At 44.7% G+C, this 17585-nt stretch overlaps 1 protein-coding gene across 1 annotated transcript in view; it reads left to right on the forward strand.

The window, feature by feature from the left end:
• The first annotated feature begins 757 nt into the window (after positions 1–757).
• The window catches only part of prdm1a (PR domain containing 1a, with ZNF domain), a 93707-nt gene continuing 76879 nt past the window's right edge, over positions 758–17585 (forward strand). Inside the window, exon 1 of the mRNA XM_070885618.1 lies at positions 758–812. The gene's annotated coding sequence lies outside the window, so the exon portion shown is untranslated. The remainder of the gene's footprint in view (positions 813–17585) is intronic.

A 17585-nucleotide genomic window follows, 5' to 3' on the forward strand; every position in this document is an offset into this window, starting at 1 on the left:
ACGACCCTTCGTCAGAACAGGCCGGGCTCACACCCTCGCACGTTTTTTGGGGGAGTCAAGACGAACATTTATTGCAAGGGAAAAGTGTGTGTGCAGAAATAGCCACGGCATCAGTAGAAGTGATAGCGAATGAATTCAGGCGCCCGCTCAGGTTTTGAAGTTTTCCTATATCAAAAAAAATGGGCGAACTTTCACTTTTTGGAGAGACAAAAAACTTTGAATCGTTCGCCGTACGGAGTGATCTGCTGAAGCAGGGCCGGCAGCTTCCTCCGCAATGCCATTGCTGCGATCAATGTGATTTTTAAAAAACACGGAGCTCGCAGGGTGTTGAGAGCTCGGGAGCTTGAGTTGCGAACGGTGATTATTTCAGAAGGGGCTGGGGATGTAGTGCTGGGGAGTCAACAGCAGGACTTTCAGTTGCTAAATTTGGGGCTGTTTCTTTTCTAGTAGGAATGTCGCTAATAGTCCAAGCGTTGGCTGACAGGTGCTGACACCCGCCCCACCCCCCCGGAGCTGTCTCTTAGCACCTGATTCGGAGCCTCAGCTCAGAGAGTGAAACCCTAGATCAGCCAATCTCCTAACACTTGGCGAAAGGAGATGTGGAGCCAGATCATGAAATATTCAAGACTCTCTCTCTCTCTCTCAGCCTTCCCGAGTGAAGAAGGTGTGCTGGCACACACACCCTGTAATTCACCTCTTGCAGCACAAGAGGAACTGGCCCCTAGACTAATCAATCACACACATTCAGAAAGAAAGTCTTTGAGCCCAGCTCGTCTCCTACCCCACTGCCTGCAATACTCAACACTTTCCAGGTGGGTCCATTCTTATTTAATATCACTTATATCTCGTCACAAACTGGCCTGGCTAATTGAATCCAGATACCTGTCAGTAAATACAAAGAGAGACGCATTCATTTGATTTTTGCTCTCTAAAAAAACCCACTAAAGAATGGTCCTTCTCTTTGTTGTTTCAATCGCTGCTGCGAGACGTGCCAAGTGGCCTCTAATATTGGGAGCGGGTGAAATATTTGTAAGTGCGATGCTGATTTTTTAAAATTATATTTAGAATTTCTTGCTCATTACTCAAGATTTATCAGGGCGCGTAGGTGTAGGAAACTATCTTGCACACTGTTATTTAAAGGAGAAAAACAACCGTCTTTCGAAGAACATTTCGAAACTGAAATGCAGTCGGGCTGGTGGCCAGTTATCGAGTATAAAATACAGGCACTCTTACAGTACGCGAGCGCCGGGTGATTTTATAAGATGGGATCCTTCGGGAACTGAAAGGAGCCTGCATTCCCCAATGATGCGCTCAGATAGCAAAAGTCCAGTCGATGGATCTCTGAGACCCTGGGTCTCCGTGTGAGGAGGACAGACAGGCTTTCCGGGAACTAGGATCGTCTGCTGTGAATTCAGCTGTGAAGGAAGCGCAGTAAACGTGGAGTGGGCGCGCCGTTTGCCCCCGAGAGAGCAGGCGCCGTATCCTCCCCCCCGATTTGTAAGATGAAGTTCCCACACTTTCTGACTTGCGCTGCTGTTGTTTAAATGAGAGACAGTTCGATTCGGGAGCTTGCCTTTAACGACCCATCCCGGGGCTAAAATATCGCAGGCTCTGAAGGACGTTAAAAAAATGTTTCACCTCTTAATGAAACCCTACCAGGGAATTGATAGCGGGGGAATTCAGTAGTTGGTGATGTTTATTATATTGTCACTTTTCTTGTTATAATTGTGTGTGAGAGAGAGGGGGAAATGAAGGATAGGAGAGTTTCCCATGGCACCCTTATTGTCCCGGGTTATTGATGCTTGGATATAATGCGAACCCAGCCGTTACAGGTGTCTCAGTTTCCCAATATCACTCCTTTATATGAGATTTTGCAGATGTCATATTGTGGATTGACTGAAATTTTTTAAAAATCTCAACATCTCCACCAGCTTATTTTTTTGCTTGTATAAGTTTCCTTTTTAAAAATGTAAGTCTTTAGAATAACGAAGACTTTAATGTTAACAGAAATTCCTTAGACCCCGTGTCTCCTGGTTTCTCAATGTCCCTAACGGGCACCGTGCGGAGAATGAAGATATTTACCCCGCTCTGCAGAGCACTGACATTCGGTGTGTGCTTCTGCCCGTTCTTACAGGGCAGTTTTGCTTTGATACTTTGCTCTGTAGTTTAAGCCAGCCGGGATATTGTTTTAAGGGAAGTCAGTGGTCGAGAGGGTGAACGCTGCTCAGAGTAGAAGCAAACTTATCCCGACTGGATTTAATGTCGAGCCTCACTTGCATTACTTCCCATGAATCCCTCCCCAGGAAATTAAAATCCAAATAAAGCATCTCAAGGTGTCCATATGTCGACACCTGCGCTGGGCGAGGATGAAAGTTCCCACTTTAGAAAGTGATTCCGTTTCTAAACTGCTGTGAACACAGACCGTAATGATGGAGCAAAGCAAAACCATTTAGCACCTTCCCGAGGTTTGGCCTCGGACCTTGACCGCTGGTCACTGGACTGGGACAGGAGAGGGGTTAGTAAGTTCACAAACTGTGACTCTCGGGGCCGTCAGTGTGAGCAGGCGGAAAAAAGATGGGGACAAGAAGGTGGATGTAAAAGTTCATTCTCTCTTTTTTGGGGGTGGGGGGGGGGGGTTGAGTTTACGAAAGATGTGGGCGGAAATTGTAGGAGGGTCACGTGTGGCAGGTTAAAAAAAGTTGGCGGGCAGAACTTGCCAGTGATCCTGCCCATATATAAAAAAAAATCATGGCATGAACAGCGGAGAGAACCAAACAAACAAATATTAGCGGCGGCAGCTTCGATCGCGAGTGAACTAGTCGCGGCCATTCGGCCCATCTTTTCCAGAGCCTTGTGGGAGTGGCCGGATCAGAGGAGGTGAAGCAGGGTTTCCACCAGGTAAAGGATTCGACTCCGGTGAAGCAGTCTTCATGCCAGCAAATCGCCCAGTCCTGCTCATACAATACCGACTCTGAAATGTAGGACTGTGTGGAAGAACACGGGTCCGCGCGGGGAGGGGAGGTGACCTTACGGCTTCTTGTTTATTTTCCTAGGTCATGAGATTCCTATTTCATTGCAGTCTTGTACTTCGCAGGTCTGAGTTCCATGGGTCCGAGTCCTGGTGACAGCAGCCGCACTCGGCAGGGTTCACAGAGCTCTCAAACACCGGCCCCCTGAGAGTCCAGGTAGGAAACATGACTGCACGCCGCCCTCCCCAAACCGGCCGCTTCCAACCGCGTTACTTAGCGCAGACTTGTCTGAAAATGGGTCGCGGACGAGACTTGCATTGTAATGCGAAAAGTGGCGAAGGTTACCCGATAGAGAAGTGCAGCCGGTGTAATTTATTTATTATTATCGTCGAATGGTACAGCACAGGAGGTACTCACTGGACCCACTCCCCCTGCCCGTTCCCCACAGCCCTGCAATATCCCCCCTTCAAGTATTCCCAATAATAATGCGTTGGACTGGCTAACTCAAAGAGCCAGCGCAGGTGCGAAGGGCCGAATGTTTTTACCTGAGGAGGTCAATATTTCGCCCAAGAGTTTGATTGTATTCATCCAGGAGCCGAGATTGATTCCGGGAGCAGACATCAAGCTGTGCACCTTGAGTTTCCCACTCCTCTCTGGGGAAGAGGACAGTGGGAAAGGGTTTAAAAAGGAGGGGCATCGACACCTCCTGCTGTGTGTGTGTTTGTGTTTTTTAGAAACTTAAAACAAAATTGTGGATGCAGGTATACAGGTTGCTTTGAGATGACGTCTCCCCTTTATAACTCCCTCGGTGAATACTGACTGCATTCACTTCAAACAGCTCCGCTTGCAGCGGGCGGTTTAAGAAGGGAAAATGCTGGCAATGGGCCGGGGTCCCGTTAACGGAGGGCCTTCACCCCGCGGGTTCACCTTAACCTGTCCCTTCTCCTCCGTGTACTCTCCGTGCATTAACAACGTCCTCTGCTTGTATTTCCGACTTGCCTTTTATTTTAAATCGCTACAGTTTCGCATTGGGCGCGTTTGCAGATCAGTATAAAGAATAGAGAGACATCTATTTATCACAGTGTGGGAGAGCGGGTGGCGATTATTTGGCGATTATTTGGCAAACTGCGCAAAAAAACTATGGACTGGGGAAATAAACCCAATGCCTTTTGATAAAGACCATCGCGGGGCTAAGCAATGATCGTTCGGACTGTCACATTTCTTGGCAAGTATAGCCGAGCCCGCCTGAGACTCGGGCCGAAGTTTCTTTGAGGTGGAGTTATTGAATAGTTCTTTATTTATTTTAAATTCTCACAGCGCCGCACTCGGATCCCTGCCAAGACCGAGGTGGGAGACGCCGGTCAGTACTGGTAAGTGAGGAGCTCCCGTGTTGTCTCTAGGCTGTGTCGCTTTAACCGTGGTTCCTTCGGTCAACCATTTGGAAGTTGGGGGCGAATCTGGATTTCATTTGCTCTCATTAGAGGTCAGTCAGTCAGAGAGAGAGACTGGCACGTTGATTTCCAGATCCCTCTCCACTTGTGCGGCCAAGCACGGAGCACCCTGACCAGGACCGAGAACATCCCATGCGTTTTTATTCCCCATTTTCGAGCCCATTTTCTCAGCCGACGACTCCCCGCTGAGATAAGGTTCTCCAGCAGCACAAAGCCCCCTCCACTACCTGGGCCGAGTGACTTTGTTCACGTCTGAGTAAATTATTCTTCTGCAGGAGCCATCACAGCTCAACCCAATCCTGTCCTCGTCCAATGCCGCACGCAGACACTGCCAGCAGAGGTTGCTGGATGGTGGTCAGGAGTAAGGAAACCTGATCGATGTTACTCCTCCTGAGCCACGGGTGCTGAGGCCAACTGTAAGAGCCCCACTGACGGGGTAACTTAACTCAGCACAGGCCAGGATGGGAACTGGAACTTCCCTGGTCTGTAGAGCTCAGTACCTGCTGGTTAAATGCAGTGAGCATTTGAACCCAGTTAACTTTCCCCCTCTTTGCTAATCTAGATAAAATTGTTGACTGTTTTCTTTGGTAGATCTAGTGTAGCAGTGAAGGAGAGTGATGGCTCACAGCTGTTTTTATGCAGAATGAAGAAAGTGTATGTGTATGTTGAAAACATCCCGATATTTCACCATTTTCTGGTTCCTACTACAATGCACTATTTTGCATTTGCCGAGATTAGAAATGTCTGTTTAAAGAACACATGACACTATGTAGGTGCCCTCTGCATGTGACCGAATGAGTCCTGAGGACAATTTATTAAACATTGTTTTAACATACCCGCTTCGTGTGCAGAAATGGGATTGGCAGAAAGACTAAATGGATATTAATTTCTTTATTTGAATAATAATTTACAGATTGTCAAAGGAAATGTTTTATTTAACATTCAGGATGTATTTCTATGGACAGATGCACATCGTTATGATTCTGCTATGCTGTGACTTCTCTTCAAGATTACATTGTTAATGTGCCCTCTCTAGCAGAGTTACTACTGCATATGCAGGTCTCCATAGACAGTTGTTTTTGTATGCCTCCCAAAGATGGCCAAGTAGATGTCTGCTTTAGTTTCATAGAATCATAGAATGGTTACAGAGGGGAAAATGCCATTCGGCCTGTCGAACCTGTGCTGGCTCTCAGCCAGTCCCACTCCCCCTGCCCTTTCCCTGTAGCCCTGCAATTTATTTTTCTTCAGATACTTATTCAATTCCCTTTTAAAAGATAAAATTGAGTCTGCCTCCATCATCCTTTCACTCAGTGCATTCCAAGTCTTAACCACTCACTGCGAACAAAAGCTTTTTCTTATGTCGCCTTTTGCCAGTCACCTTAAATCTGTGTCCTGTGCTTCTCAAGCCTTCTGACAACGGGAACCGTTATTCTCTATCTACTCTGTTCAGACCCCTTATGATTTGAACACCTCGATCAAATCTCCTCTCAATCTTCTCTGCTCCAAGCAGAACAATCCCAGTTTCTCTAGTCTATCAACATAACTGAAGTCCCTCTTTTCTGGAATCATTCTCGTAAATCTTTTCTGCACCCTCGCAAAGGCCTTCGCATCCTTCCTAAAATGTGGTGCCTAGAATTGAACACAATTATGGCCATTCTGCAAGTTTATTAATGGCCTGCTGTAATTTGTTGCAGGTCTCCTCAGTATTGACTATCCCCCCCAAAATTTGGTGTCATCTGCAAATTAGAAATTGTGTTTTTAGTTCCAAAGTCACTTCTATTCCAAAGTCATCTTCTAGTTACTTTTCAATAGTTCTTGAATTATTCTCTACCAAGTTTTGTACACAGTGCTGGTCTTCATTGAATTATAGCAAGTGGTTCACAGACCATTACAAGACTGTTTCAGATGAAGAAGGCCATTGCAGAAAAGCACCCTCCCCTCCAACCTCCCATTGCTGCATATTCCAGTTTCTTAAAAGAGTCTAGGACCCTGGCCTCAACCATCCTTCCTGGCAACCCATTCAAGTTGTTGATCGCCCTTTATGTAAAGTAATACTTCCGTGCACTTCCTAATCTTGCCCTTTACCACCCAGAACCTGTGCTGCCTTGTCCTGCCTATCGTGGTGTAGCTAATGAATAGTCAGCATGGATTTCCAAAGGGCAAGTCTTGCTTGACTAACCTCACTGAATTTTTTGAAGAGGTAACAGAGAGGTTAGACAAGGGTAATGCAGTAGATGCAATTTATCTAGTTTTTCAAAAGGCCTTCAATAAGGTACCACATAATAGACCAATGAATAAGGTCAGAGAATGCAGAGTCAGAGGACAAGTAGCAGAATAGATAGGCTCCAACACAGAAAGCAGAGCGTAGGGGGTCTTTACAGTGGCAGAAGATAGATAGATGGGTTCCACTAGGATCAGTGTGGGGATCACTGTTGTTCACAAATTATATTAATGATTTAGGCTTTGGAATCAAAAACACAATTTCTAAATTTACAGATGACACCAAATTGGGGGGGGGGGATAATCAATACTGATGATTGCAACAAATTACAGTAGAACATTAATAAACTTGCAGAATGGGCATTAATTGGCAAATGAATTTCAACACAGATAAATGTGAGGTATTACATTATGGTAGGAAGAATAGGGAGGTCACTTATTACTTGGAGTTTGGGTGGAGTAGAGAAGCAAAGATATCTCAAAGTACTAATACACAATTCACTAAAAGTATCAACTCAGGTTAAAAAGGCCGTAAAAAAAATCAAACCCAGCAGATGGGTTTATTTCTAGAGGGATAGAATTGAAAAGTAATGAAGTTATGCTAAACTTGTATCGAACGTTGGTTTGACCACACTTGGAGTACGGTGTACAATTCTGGACGCCATTTTATAGAAAGGATATAGAGGCACTGGAGAGGGTGCAGAGAAGATTTACAAGGATAATACCAGAAATACGAGGGTATATCTATCAGGAAAGGATGAACAGGCTGGGTTTCTTTTCTCTTGAAAAGAGAAGGCTGAGAGGTGACCAAATATAGGTCTTTAAAATTATGAAAGGTTTTGACAGAGTAGACAAAGAGAAAGTGTTTCCACTTGTGGGGAAGATCATAACTAGAGGCCATCAATATAAGATAACTCATCAAGAAATCAAACAGGGAATTCAGAAGAAACTTCTTTACCCAGAGAGCGGTGAGAATGTGGATCTCGCTACCACAGGGAGTGGTTGAAGCGAATAGTATAGATGCATTTAAGGGGAGGCTAGATAAGCATATGAGGGAGAAGGGAATAGAAGGTTATGCCGATAGATTTAGATGAGGAAAGACAGGAAGAGGCTCAAGTGGGGCACAAATGCCAGCATGGACTAGTTGAGCCGAATGGCAAGTTTCTGTGCCAAATAACTTATGTAATCCTATGTAAAAGTATCACTTCAGGTTTATGTTCTCTGTTCTATCAAGTATCTTAAACCATAACCCAGCAATGTGCAGAACAATGCTATCTGAGCATGTACTGCATTTGGCTCTGAGAAATGGGAGCCTCATTCTCACCAATGAAAGAATGGGAGAGACTGTTTATGTTCTAGAGTGATAGGGAATAAAAGGGTTTCCCGCCAACACCCGATGCCAACTTCAAGCATTCCTGAGTTGGCTGTAGCTCTGACTTACATGCAGGAGATGTGCCTAAGCTTTATTTGTTGCAGACAAACCTGACATTACTAAACGTGAATTTATAAACAGTTCCATCATTTCTTTTTCCAAAAATATACTTTATTCATATAAAATTTTCACAATACATTGGAAAATAGCTCAGTATCTTACGGTCAGCAATTTCATACAATTCATTTGGATGCCGACAGCAATTCCATACAATGCACTAGGTTGCATTTCATTTCAAGGTACAGTTTAGTACAATCCATAAATCACGTTACATGTAGTACTGTGCAAATGAGGGTATTACATGGGGCAGATGAGAACAGGTTTACATTAGATTCCAGGATACATTTCAATACCGATCACAAATCACGTTACATGTAGCACTATGCAGATGAATGCAGTACACAGACCGGATGGGGGTACATTTACATTTCTTTACAAGTTACTAAACAGTACAGAGACTTTCATTATACATGGCACAACACAGGTGTTTTTCAGTACATGGTGCTCTATGTATACAAGCAGATTAACAATTACAGCCCAAGGGGGGGTCTGATTCCATCCCCTGGGTTTATCATGGCGGAAGGGCCTTAAATTGTGGCTCTTCCCCATCGTGCCTTTGCGGCGACTGCACCAATCTTTAGTGCGTCCCTCAGCACGGAGTCCTGGACCTTGGATTGTGTCAGTCTGCAACACTCGGCCGTGGTTATCTCCTTGCTCTGGAAGATCAGCAAGTTTCGGGAAGACCAAAGTGCGTCTTTCACCGAGTTAATGGCTCTCCAACAGCAGATGATGTCTGTCTCGGATTGCGTCCCTGGGAACAGTCCGCAGAGCACAGAGTCCTGTGTTACAGAGCTGCTTGGGATGAACCTCGACAGCAACCACTGCATCTCCTTCCAGACCTGCCTTGCAAAGGGGCAGTCCCAAAGGAGATGGATGACTCGTCCGCACCACAGCCAACTCATCTGTGATCCACCCTGTATCCATTCATCATGGCTGTTCCCCTCTCTACACACATAACTCTTTCTCTGAGCTTCACATGCCAACACGTGCATTTCCAGCAGATTTCCACTGGATTAGCCATCAGGAACAGTAACCCTGGCTGATTCTGCCCCCCTACCCAGTGCTACCTGCCATAACAACTAAGTCATCAGGGGAGCTGCTTGATTTATACCAGAGCAGCTTCAGTGCTGCTGTGATCGCATCTCTACCTAAAGACTGCTCCCTGCTGCACCAGTGTAACCCTGCCATTCCCATGCCATCGGTGCTTGTGACCTCTTGGAGTGAGAGTGATCAGGGAGCATCAGCTAGTTACACATTCTCAGCAGTTTCTTTTTCCTTTCTGATTTCCTCTCACTGGGGCTCGATGTAAGACCGAACATGATCCTTGTCACTTGAGAATCACGACTGCTTCCATCATGGAGATTGGATTTGAACCCGGATCCTACAGGATATGGGACGCGTGCCCTCACCCACAATGCCACTCCGTCTTGATGATCCATGTATTCCACGGGCACTCCAGGTTTGACAGCATCACTCTAATTTGTTTGATGTAGGGAAATTATTGGCAATTTATACATTGATTTCCATTGCCACGCCATTTACGCTGAAGCACAAAGAAACTAACAGCTGACATAAAATAACTTGCTGCAACTTTAGTTGCATCAAAAGTGGTTACCATTCGCATCTTTGAGTTGGAGACCTAGGCTATCTCATTTATTAAAATTGATAAGAGTGCAGTTGTGCTAAAACACACAATCAATCCGGACCCCTAGCAATTCGGAGAGCAAACACCGAAATTCTGAGCAGCAGAGATAGCTTTCCATCTGAGCTGTGCGGTTGTACTGAGTTTGTGCAGTTGTATGTATTGTGCGGTTGGACTGAGCTGAGCTGTGCGGTTGTACTGAGTTTGTGCGGTTGTATGAGCTGTGCGGTTGTACTGAGTTTGTGCGGTTTGGCTTGGGAGCGCAACAAAAACTTGTTGCTGGCATTGATCCACCCTTATCACATTCCAGTTGTACGTAATAAATTAATTAGGGTGCAGCTCATAGTGCTAATTGCTTCTAGCTAATGAAGTTACAATCCTATTGGACTTTGTTGCAAGTTGCGTCCGACATGTATTGACAGGCCCTTGACAACTGTTTTTTTTCACAGCGAAATGTATTTTTCTTCATTCATCGGTGGGGTTTTTTTTGGTGGAGGGGAGGCGTGAATTATATAGATCGCTTTATTTTCAGCCCTCTAGGCTTGCCAAGCCAAACACGATGTTAAATATTTATGACCTTTTGTGTTACTGATACCTTTCCCCGTTGTAAAGAAACAGATACGGTTGCTGGCAACTGTTCCTGAGCTGGCATGTCCGCCTCTCTCTCTCACCCCTGCCGGTCGCCCTTGCTGCCGTGTTAAGTTAGATAAACATTTGCCTCAGTAATTATTTACGGCCGAGGCAAGCCCTCCTCGCCATGCTCTGTGCAGCCGGCGGTGGATTACCACACATGCTGTGTCTGACACACGCACAGAGGGAGGGGAGCTTCTTCTGACCGAACAGAAGCGGGCAGGGTCACCGAGGGATATTTTGGGTGAATCCGTTTACATGTCTATATAAGGCGAACGCCCCCCCAAAAAAGAGTAACTTCTTCCTAGTGATCCAGGTGGTTGTAAAGAGGATCAGAGAGACTTAACTTTTTACAGAGCTTCAAATATGCGAGGAATTCTAGTGGTGGTGATCTGTGGCAAGCTCTGAGCTGGTGGTTGTGCGAGTTGTTTTTAGGGCTTTCCTCTCGTTGTCTCGACGGCTTCTCTTCTCTCATGTTCTAATCTTGAGTGGATGTGATATTTTATGAGGCTCTGCATTTTCCTTTGATTGCAATTGTTTTTCAGTCAAACATCGCTCGCACAGTATTACAGTGCAAGTTGCCTAGTTGCACACCGCAGCTCTCAGCATGTCCCAAAGTGCTTCACATCCACTGAATTACTTTTGAGGTGTTGTTAAGTCTACGTAATACAGAGCAATAGAGAGTGAGTCGTAACATGGTGGCTTATGAAGGACACAGGGGGCTAGTTTTAGTGACTGATATTGATATTTCTTTCCATTTAGAGCCTTATTTTTTTCATAAAATGTCCAAGCTAAGCATTTTTCTCTGCCAGCTCCCTCGATGACCAAGTGGGTAAAAGCATTGCTATACAGACCAGAAGGTTTGACTTCCTGTCTGCAGACTTATCTGATAGCCTGGGCAGGAATTCGGGTGCCCTAATTCTTCTCAATGTATCTGGGCTAGCGAGAGGATCAGTCAGCCAGAATTCCCATACCCGTTTACTAACCAGGAACCCCTGTGGGAAAGTGCATGTATGAGGAGAGGATTGGACTCAGCTGTGAAGGCCTGCCTCCACAATCTAATGGCCTGCCAGCACTTGTTGTCGAGGCTCGCATACATAGACTGATCATTTAGCTAAAGTACTGAAGGGCGGAATTGCAACCCAGCCTGAGTCTGCATCTTCAGAAGGAGGTGGGAAGGAAACCTTACTTGTCGAGTTCATGGTTTCTGTCTAATGATAATCCTCGAAATCTGTTGTTCATGCCTCTCCTAAAGTAATTGACACGTGAGGAACTATGTCATCAGATTTCAGCATTTATTTATATAATCTTAGGAGTGTTGCTACATAATATCAGGCTCTGTGATTATGGGTCCTCACTCAATGTAGGAACATAGGAATTGCTAGGTGAAAAAAGACTACGGTCCATGTAGTTCACTTCTACCATCTTGGCAGACACATGGCACAGCAATAATGGAATTGTTGATTAATCATGGCAAGCAATCTTTAACAATTTTGTCAATTAGTCTACAACAGATCCAGACCTGATGCAAGGAAACCCCCCCAGAGCTGGAAAGCTTTGGGAGCTATAGGTCCAAAGTCACCAAAGCCCCAAGCGCGTTACACTGACCATATGTCATGTCTCAAATTACTCACATACTGCATCCCAAAATATAATTTTCTCAAAGAAATCTAACTATGTGTGCATGACCCGAGGTAGTGAATGTTAGCGGTGATTTCTCAGTGCAGTTACTTAGCATTTTTAACATAGATAAATATCCCCTGGTGGAGGAAATGAGGAATGGACCATGAAGCTTTATGGGGCGAATATGAGAGAGCTGACTGGTAGAAGAGATGGGTTTTACTGAAGGGTTGGTAGACGAGATGTGTTTTCAGGTAGCTCTTCCTAAAGTAAAGAGACAGGTAGAGATGCATTTTGTTTGTAGGGAGGCAGTTCCAGACAATGAAGCCAAGGCAACTAGAAGCTTTGCCATCAACAGTGGGGAGAAGGTAGTGGGAATGCACTACACCCAGAGGATTGAAGAGCACAGCAGGGTACACAAGGCTGGAGAAGGTCGCTTTTATAGGAAGGGGGCAAGGCCTTGACAGATTTGCAGATGAGGATTTTAAATTCAATGCACGAGGGAACAGGGAGCTCGATGACTAGTACGTAGGATAGGATGTGCTCGGCAGAGTTTTGGATTAGTTGGAAATTGAGAGATTGTGAGGCTGGAAATTAGGACATTGAAGGACCTGAAGCTGGAGCGTGGTAAGGATTTTAGAGTGGAGTTGAGATAGTCTGAAGGCGGGCTACATTGCAAATGGGAAAGTAAGCAGTTTTTGGCGTTGGATTTTGTGGAGTGAGTGGCAAGTCGGCAGAGCTTTTGTTGGGGTGGTAAACTGTTTCTGCGGGATGGAGTCGAGAACACTCGAGTCAAAGGCAGAGTCTCGATTAAGGAGATCTTCGAAGTGCTCCATCCAGCGGGCCCTGACTGTCTCGGTGTCCTTAATGAGTGTTTCCCCGTTCTTGGCCAGCAGTGGGGTGGAGCCTTGGGTGTTTGGCCCGTAGGTGGCCTTGACTGTGATGAAGAATCCTCACACATCAAAGCCTCCCTGATAAAGTGCGACATCCCCACTGACATCTGGGAGTCCCTGGCCAAAGACGGCCCTAAGTGGAGAAAGTGCGTCCGGGAGGGCACTGAGCACCTCGAGTCTCAACGCCGAGAGTGTGCAGGAATCAAGCACAGGCAGCGGAAAAGTGTGCAGCAAACCAGTCCCACCCACCCCTTCCCTCAACAACTATCTGTCCCACCTGTGACAGTCTGTGGCTCTCGTATTGGATTGTTCAGCCACCAAAGAACTCACTTCAGGAGTGGAAGCAAGTCTTCCTCGATTCCGAGGAAATGCCTATGATGATGAAACTGTTCCTGATATTTGACTGGAGTGAATCCTGGCTCATCATTGCCTGATGTCTGCAGTTTCCAGCAGGAGTCACTGGATAGCATTCGGGAGCAGGAACCCCGGTTGATTTCTGTTCTTTCCATTCTTGAGCCACAGGACACTCATGGCCCTCACATTGCTGTGGCTAAGACCATCTAAATCAGAGACTTTCCTCATCTGTGTGGCTCAGATATATATGTACAGGGCAGGGCTTTTTCTATTGAGTCACCAGGTGAGTGGTGTAAAGGATTTGGTTAACTGCTATGCTTGAAGAGGAAAAATTGCAGGCCAAGGGGAAAGAGCAGGGAAGTTGGAATTGCATAGCTCTTTTTCTGTGCTGTATTATTTTATCAGTAAGACAATGAGACTTTTTGCTTTAGTCTGAGGGTTTCCATTCCTAGTCTGACATCCACATTCAAGTCACTTCTTGTAGCAATTGTTGAGAGTCATTTTTCAAAGTTGAATGGGAGAGGCTCCACAAGACAAGAAAGGAGGGGCTTCATTTATTTTTTTTCAGCTTGTTTGACTACACAGTATGCCCTCTTACTTTTCAAGTGTGGTTAACCAAACATGAGCTGGAGTCCAGCACCCGCTGTAATGAACTGTTAATGTTTTGGTTTGTTTAAGGATCATTGCAGAGACTATCTGCAGCTGGAGGTTGCCCCAATACCAAGTGTTTGTCATGATCTAGAATAATGTCTCCCAATGAGGTAGGAAAGAGTGAGCTGCCCATGACTCACAGATTGTTGCAGTTTCTTTCCTTTTCTTTCAAACTGCGGCTGACAGCCTCATGTTTTTTGAATAACTGACCACATAATGAGCAATCCACCTTGCTTCGCTGGGGAGGGGGAAAAAATCTGCGTATGCTGCTTCTGTGCTGGATTTCTTGGGGTGCCAATACCCTGCTGCGTAGGTCACCCCAAAAGGAACCTGTCGGATTGACAAAAGTTGGCAGCATGTTTTTACTTGGGTCTTCCCAGCCTTACCATGCCCGGCAAGTTTACACGCAGGTCAAGAGTTAGTGGCTTTAGCACTGAAATAGGCCCAGTCTGCGCTAGAAATCAAAATATATCCTGAGTGTGTTTGAAAATGTAAGCTCTTCATAGTCTTTTGTTGGTGGGGGTGGGAAGGTGAGAAAAATCTTACGAGCTTTGGGTCACCACAAATCACATATAATGTAAAGCATTCCAGTCAACATCCTCCCACTGCCCCCCCCCCCCCCCCGCTGAGTAAACGGAAAACATGTTGGCTTGGTTTGCCAATGTTTTGTGTGTATGTGCATTTTTTATTAAATTAATCAAAGTTGTTCTTTATGTAGTCACTCAATTTTTACTGGAACTGATGTAATCATTGAAATCTGCTGACTTTCCAAATTGTTGCTCCATATTTTAGACAATTGTTTACCACAAATGCATTGTCCTGTTCAAATACAGGAAATGATCCTAAATTTAGTCTATGCTTTCTTTCATTTATTTTGCACCACCACATGTCACAATGAAGGGGTATGGGAGAAAATTTGTGAACTTATGGGTCATAGTAATATAGTAACATTAAGAACAGGAGTAGGCCATTCAGCCCCTCAGGCCTACTCCGCCATTCAATCAGATCATGGCTGATCTGCACCGCAACTCCATTTTCCCGCCATTGTTCCATATCCTGTGATACCCATTGGTCACTTAGGATAGGTGAGGGTAAAATTTGACTTGGTTGTTTTATACCCACTAAATTTCTCTCTTTCTTTTTCACCCTGACTATTTGCCAGTTTCCCTCCTGGAGTTTGCCTAAGATGCCATTATGTACATACGAGGCGTGTCAATGAGCATCAGGGCGCTATTCCATCCTGGCCCTTGTAGCGGTTACTGGACTGCTATCAGGAGTGGAAATCCTGGCCTAATATCCCGTCCCTAACCCAGTGCTTCTACTACCATCACGAATGAGACAAGCCAATTCACCTAGGATTGAACATGGTACTTACCTTCCTGCTCTGTGTGTCTCAGCTGCTCGCTGGATGAACCCACTGATCCGTTAAAGGAACCAGTCAGTGTTCATTGAAGAAAAATGTCAGTTTACCCATCTGGCTAGGGAGAGAAATGGGGATGTGTTCATTTATGTTTAAAAAGCACTATCCTGTGTCAGCACCTTGATTACCTCATTTATAATACTGAATGGAGGTCAGATATTGAAACTAAACAAGGCCACCTCTTCTCACTGTACAAACTCGCCGACTGGTTCCAAATGACTGCTAATGTAAATGAGATCTACCTCAGGGACAGTTCTTCGGCTGGTTCCTGATTTGGATAGCAGTGGATGGTTCCTAATATAAGCCAACAGCAGAATCACGATTTGAATGTCCTTAAATGTTAAGGCTTAAATGTCCTGCATAGGCGGCTTTTAAAAAATATAAGCAGAGGGCTCTCCTGATGGCTCTGTGAGCTTATTCAGTGTGTTGCTGACTCTTCTGAAGTAGAAAAGTTCATTTACTGAGTTAGGTGATCTCCGCCAGGCATGACAGGAATGTTACATTTGGCTCTGCCCCTGCCTTAAACAAGGGAGCATTAGCCAGTGTTGATAGAGTGAGATGAAGTAGGTGGAAGGGGATTCAGGTGGAGCATTAAAACTGGCATACAGCTGTTGGGCCGAATGGCCTGTGTCCGTGCTATAAAACACCATGGGGCTAGAAATTCAGCTTTTATTGTCATTGTTGGGAAAAAATAAGAATAAACATTTTTAAGGGAGTAAAATTGGTACAAAAATATGCCTGTCGATAAAAATTGGCATTGCACGAGGATTCGCGGTGGAAATCGCGATCTCGCCAACTTTAGCCCGAGGCCTAACAACGGCAAAAATACAGACCCTGGGAGGGGAGAAAATACACACACAAAAAAAATTGCAAAAATAAAAAAATCAGAAAACATCCATTTAAGTAATGAATTGCTGATAAATAATTTAAAAATAAATGTACCTTTTTTGTAAATCTTCCTACTTACCGATGTTTCTGAGGCTGCATCACCTGCTTTTCTCATGCTTGGCTTTTTCACCCGAGTACGGGTTTGCCGAACAGCCAAATTTAGGTGGTACGATATTTTTTCAGGTTGCACCTTGGCGATCCGCTTTTGGGCGATATTTCAAAACTGCCATTCTTAACTTTTGGGGAATTTTGTGAGATTTCTTTTAACACCAATAAAGCACTTTTAACGCCAAAAAAAAATCACTTTAAAATGTGCTTTAGGCTGGCAAATGTCTAGTCCTATGATCACTGTCCGGTGACTCCTGTTAGAAGTGTATTTGTGTGAATGGTAGGTGAAGGCAAGATTGGGCCTGGTTCTGATGTTCTCCTGTTAATCGAATAGTTTACTGTCACTCACTGGCAAGCCTCAGAAGCATAAAAGCCACTTGGGACAAGGTACTCGAAGGTTCCTGGTGCTGGTTGAACTGTAGTCCAGGAAGGAGTAAATGGCTTCAGGAGTTAGGTCAATAGATATCATTATCTGTTTCCAATTATTTTTATGCGGTTTCACTTTGCTTAGAAAATAGCTCATCAGCAGCCGTAGAAGCTGTTGTAAATGGAATTGAAATTCAGAATCTCCTGAGGTAAGTACAGGTAGCATCTTTTCTTATTCAAAGCAAAGGGGAACAATAGGTGCTGTTTGGTGTGTGTAGCTGACCTTCTAACCTTTGCTGATTCCAAATTGCCTGCAGGTCAGTAAATGTTAAAAATGGTATTTTGTTTCTTGGGAGGGCAAGGGAGCAGTGGGATAAGACTCACCACTGAGGGGGTGGGAGAGAGCTTGTGGACTGGGATAAGACTCACCACTGAGGAGTGGGAAGGAGCTTGTGCCTACAATTAATCTTTAGAATCACCCTCGTAGGTCAGTGGCCCTAACTTGGTTTCAGTAAAATAATGAACATTTCTGTTACTGTACAAGGCTGAAATTTTTTGTGTTGGCCGGCTGTGCTAACTCCCTCACTTCCTTATTTTCTAATTATTTTTGATTCTACAATATTGAGGCAGTTTTCGCAAAGGTACTCTAATGTTAAAAAAAGAAGTTCATAAGAATAGTTGTGTGAAGGAATGTTTTTAATGACTTACTTCACTGAACTAGAATACATTGTGTAATATTCCTGAAACTTTTTTTCTTGTAAGATGCTTAATTTGTGAAGCACTTGAAACTATTCAAGAGTCTATTAGACACAGCTCTGCAATGATACCTCAATATAATTGGCTTACTACATTTTTATTAAAAATCTATTAGAAGTAGTTTT

Source organism: Pristiophorus japonicus, chromosome 7 (assembly GCF_044704955.1).
Source record: "Pristiophorus japonicus isolate sPriJap1 chromosome 7, sPriJap1.hap1, whole genome shotgun sequence".
NCBI lineage: Eukaryota > Metazoa > Chordata > Chondrichthyes > Pristiophoridae > Pristiophorus > Pristiophorus japonicus.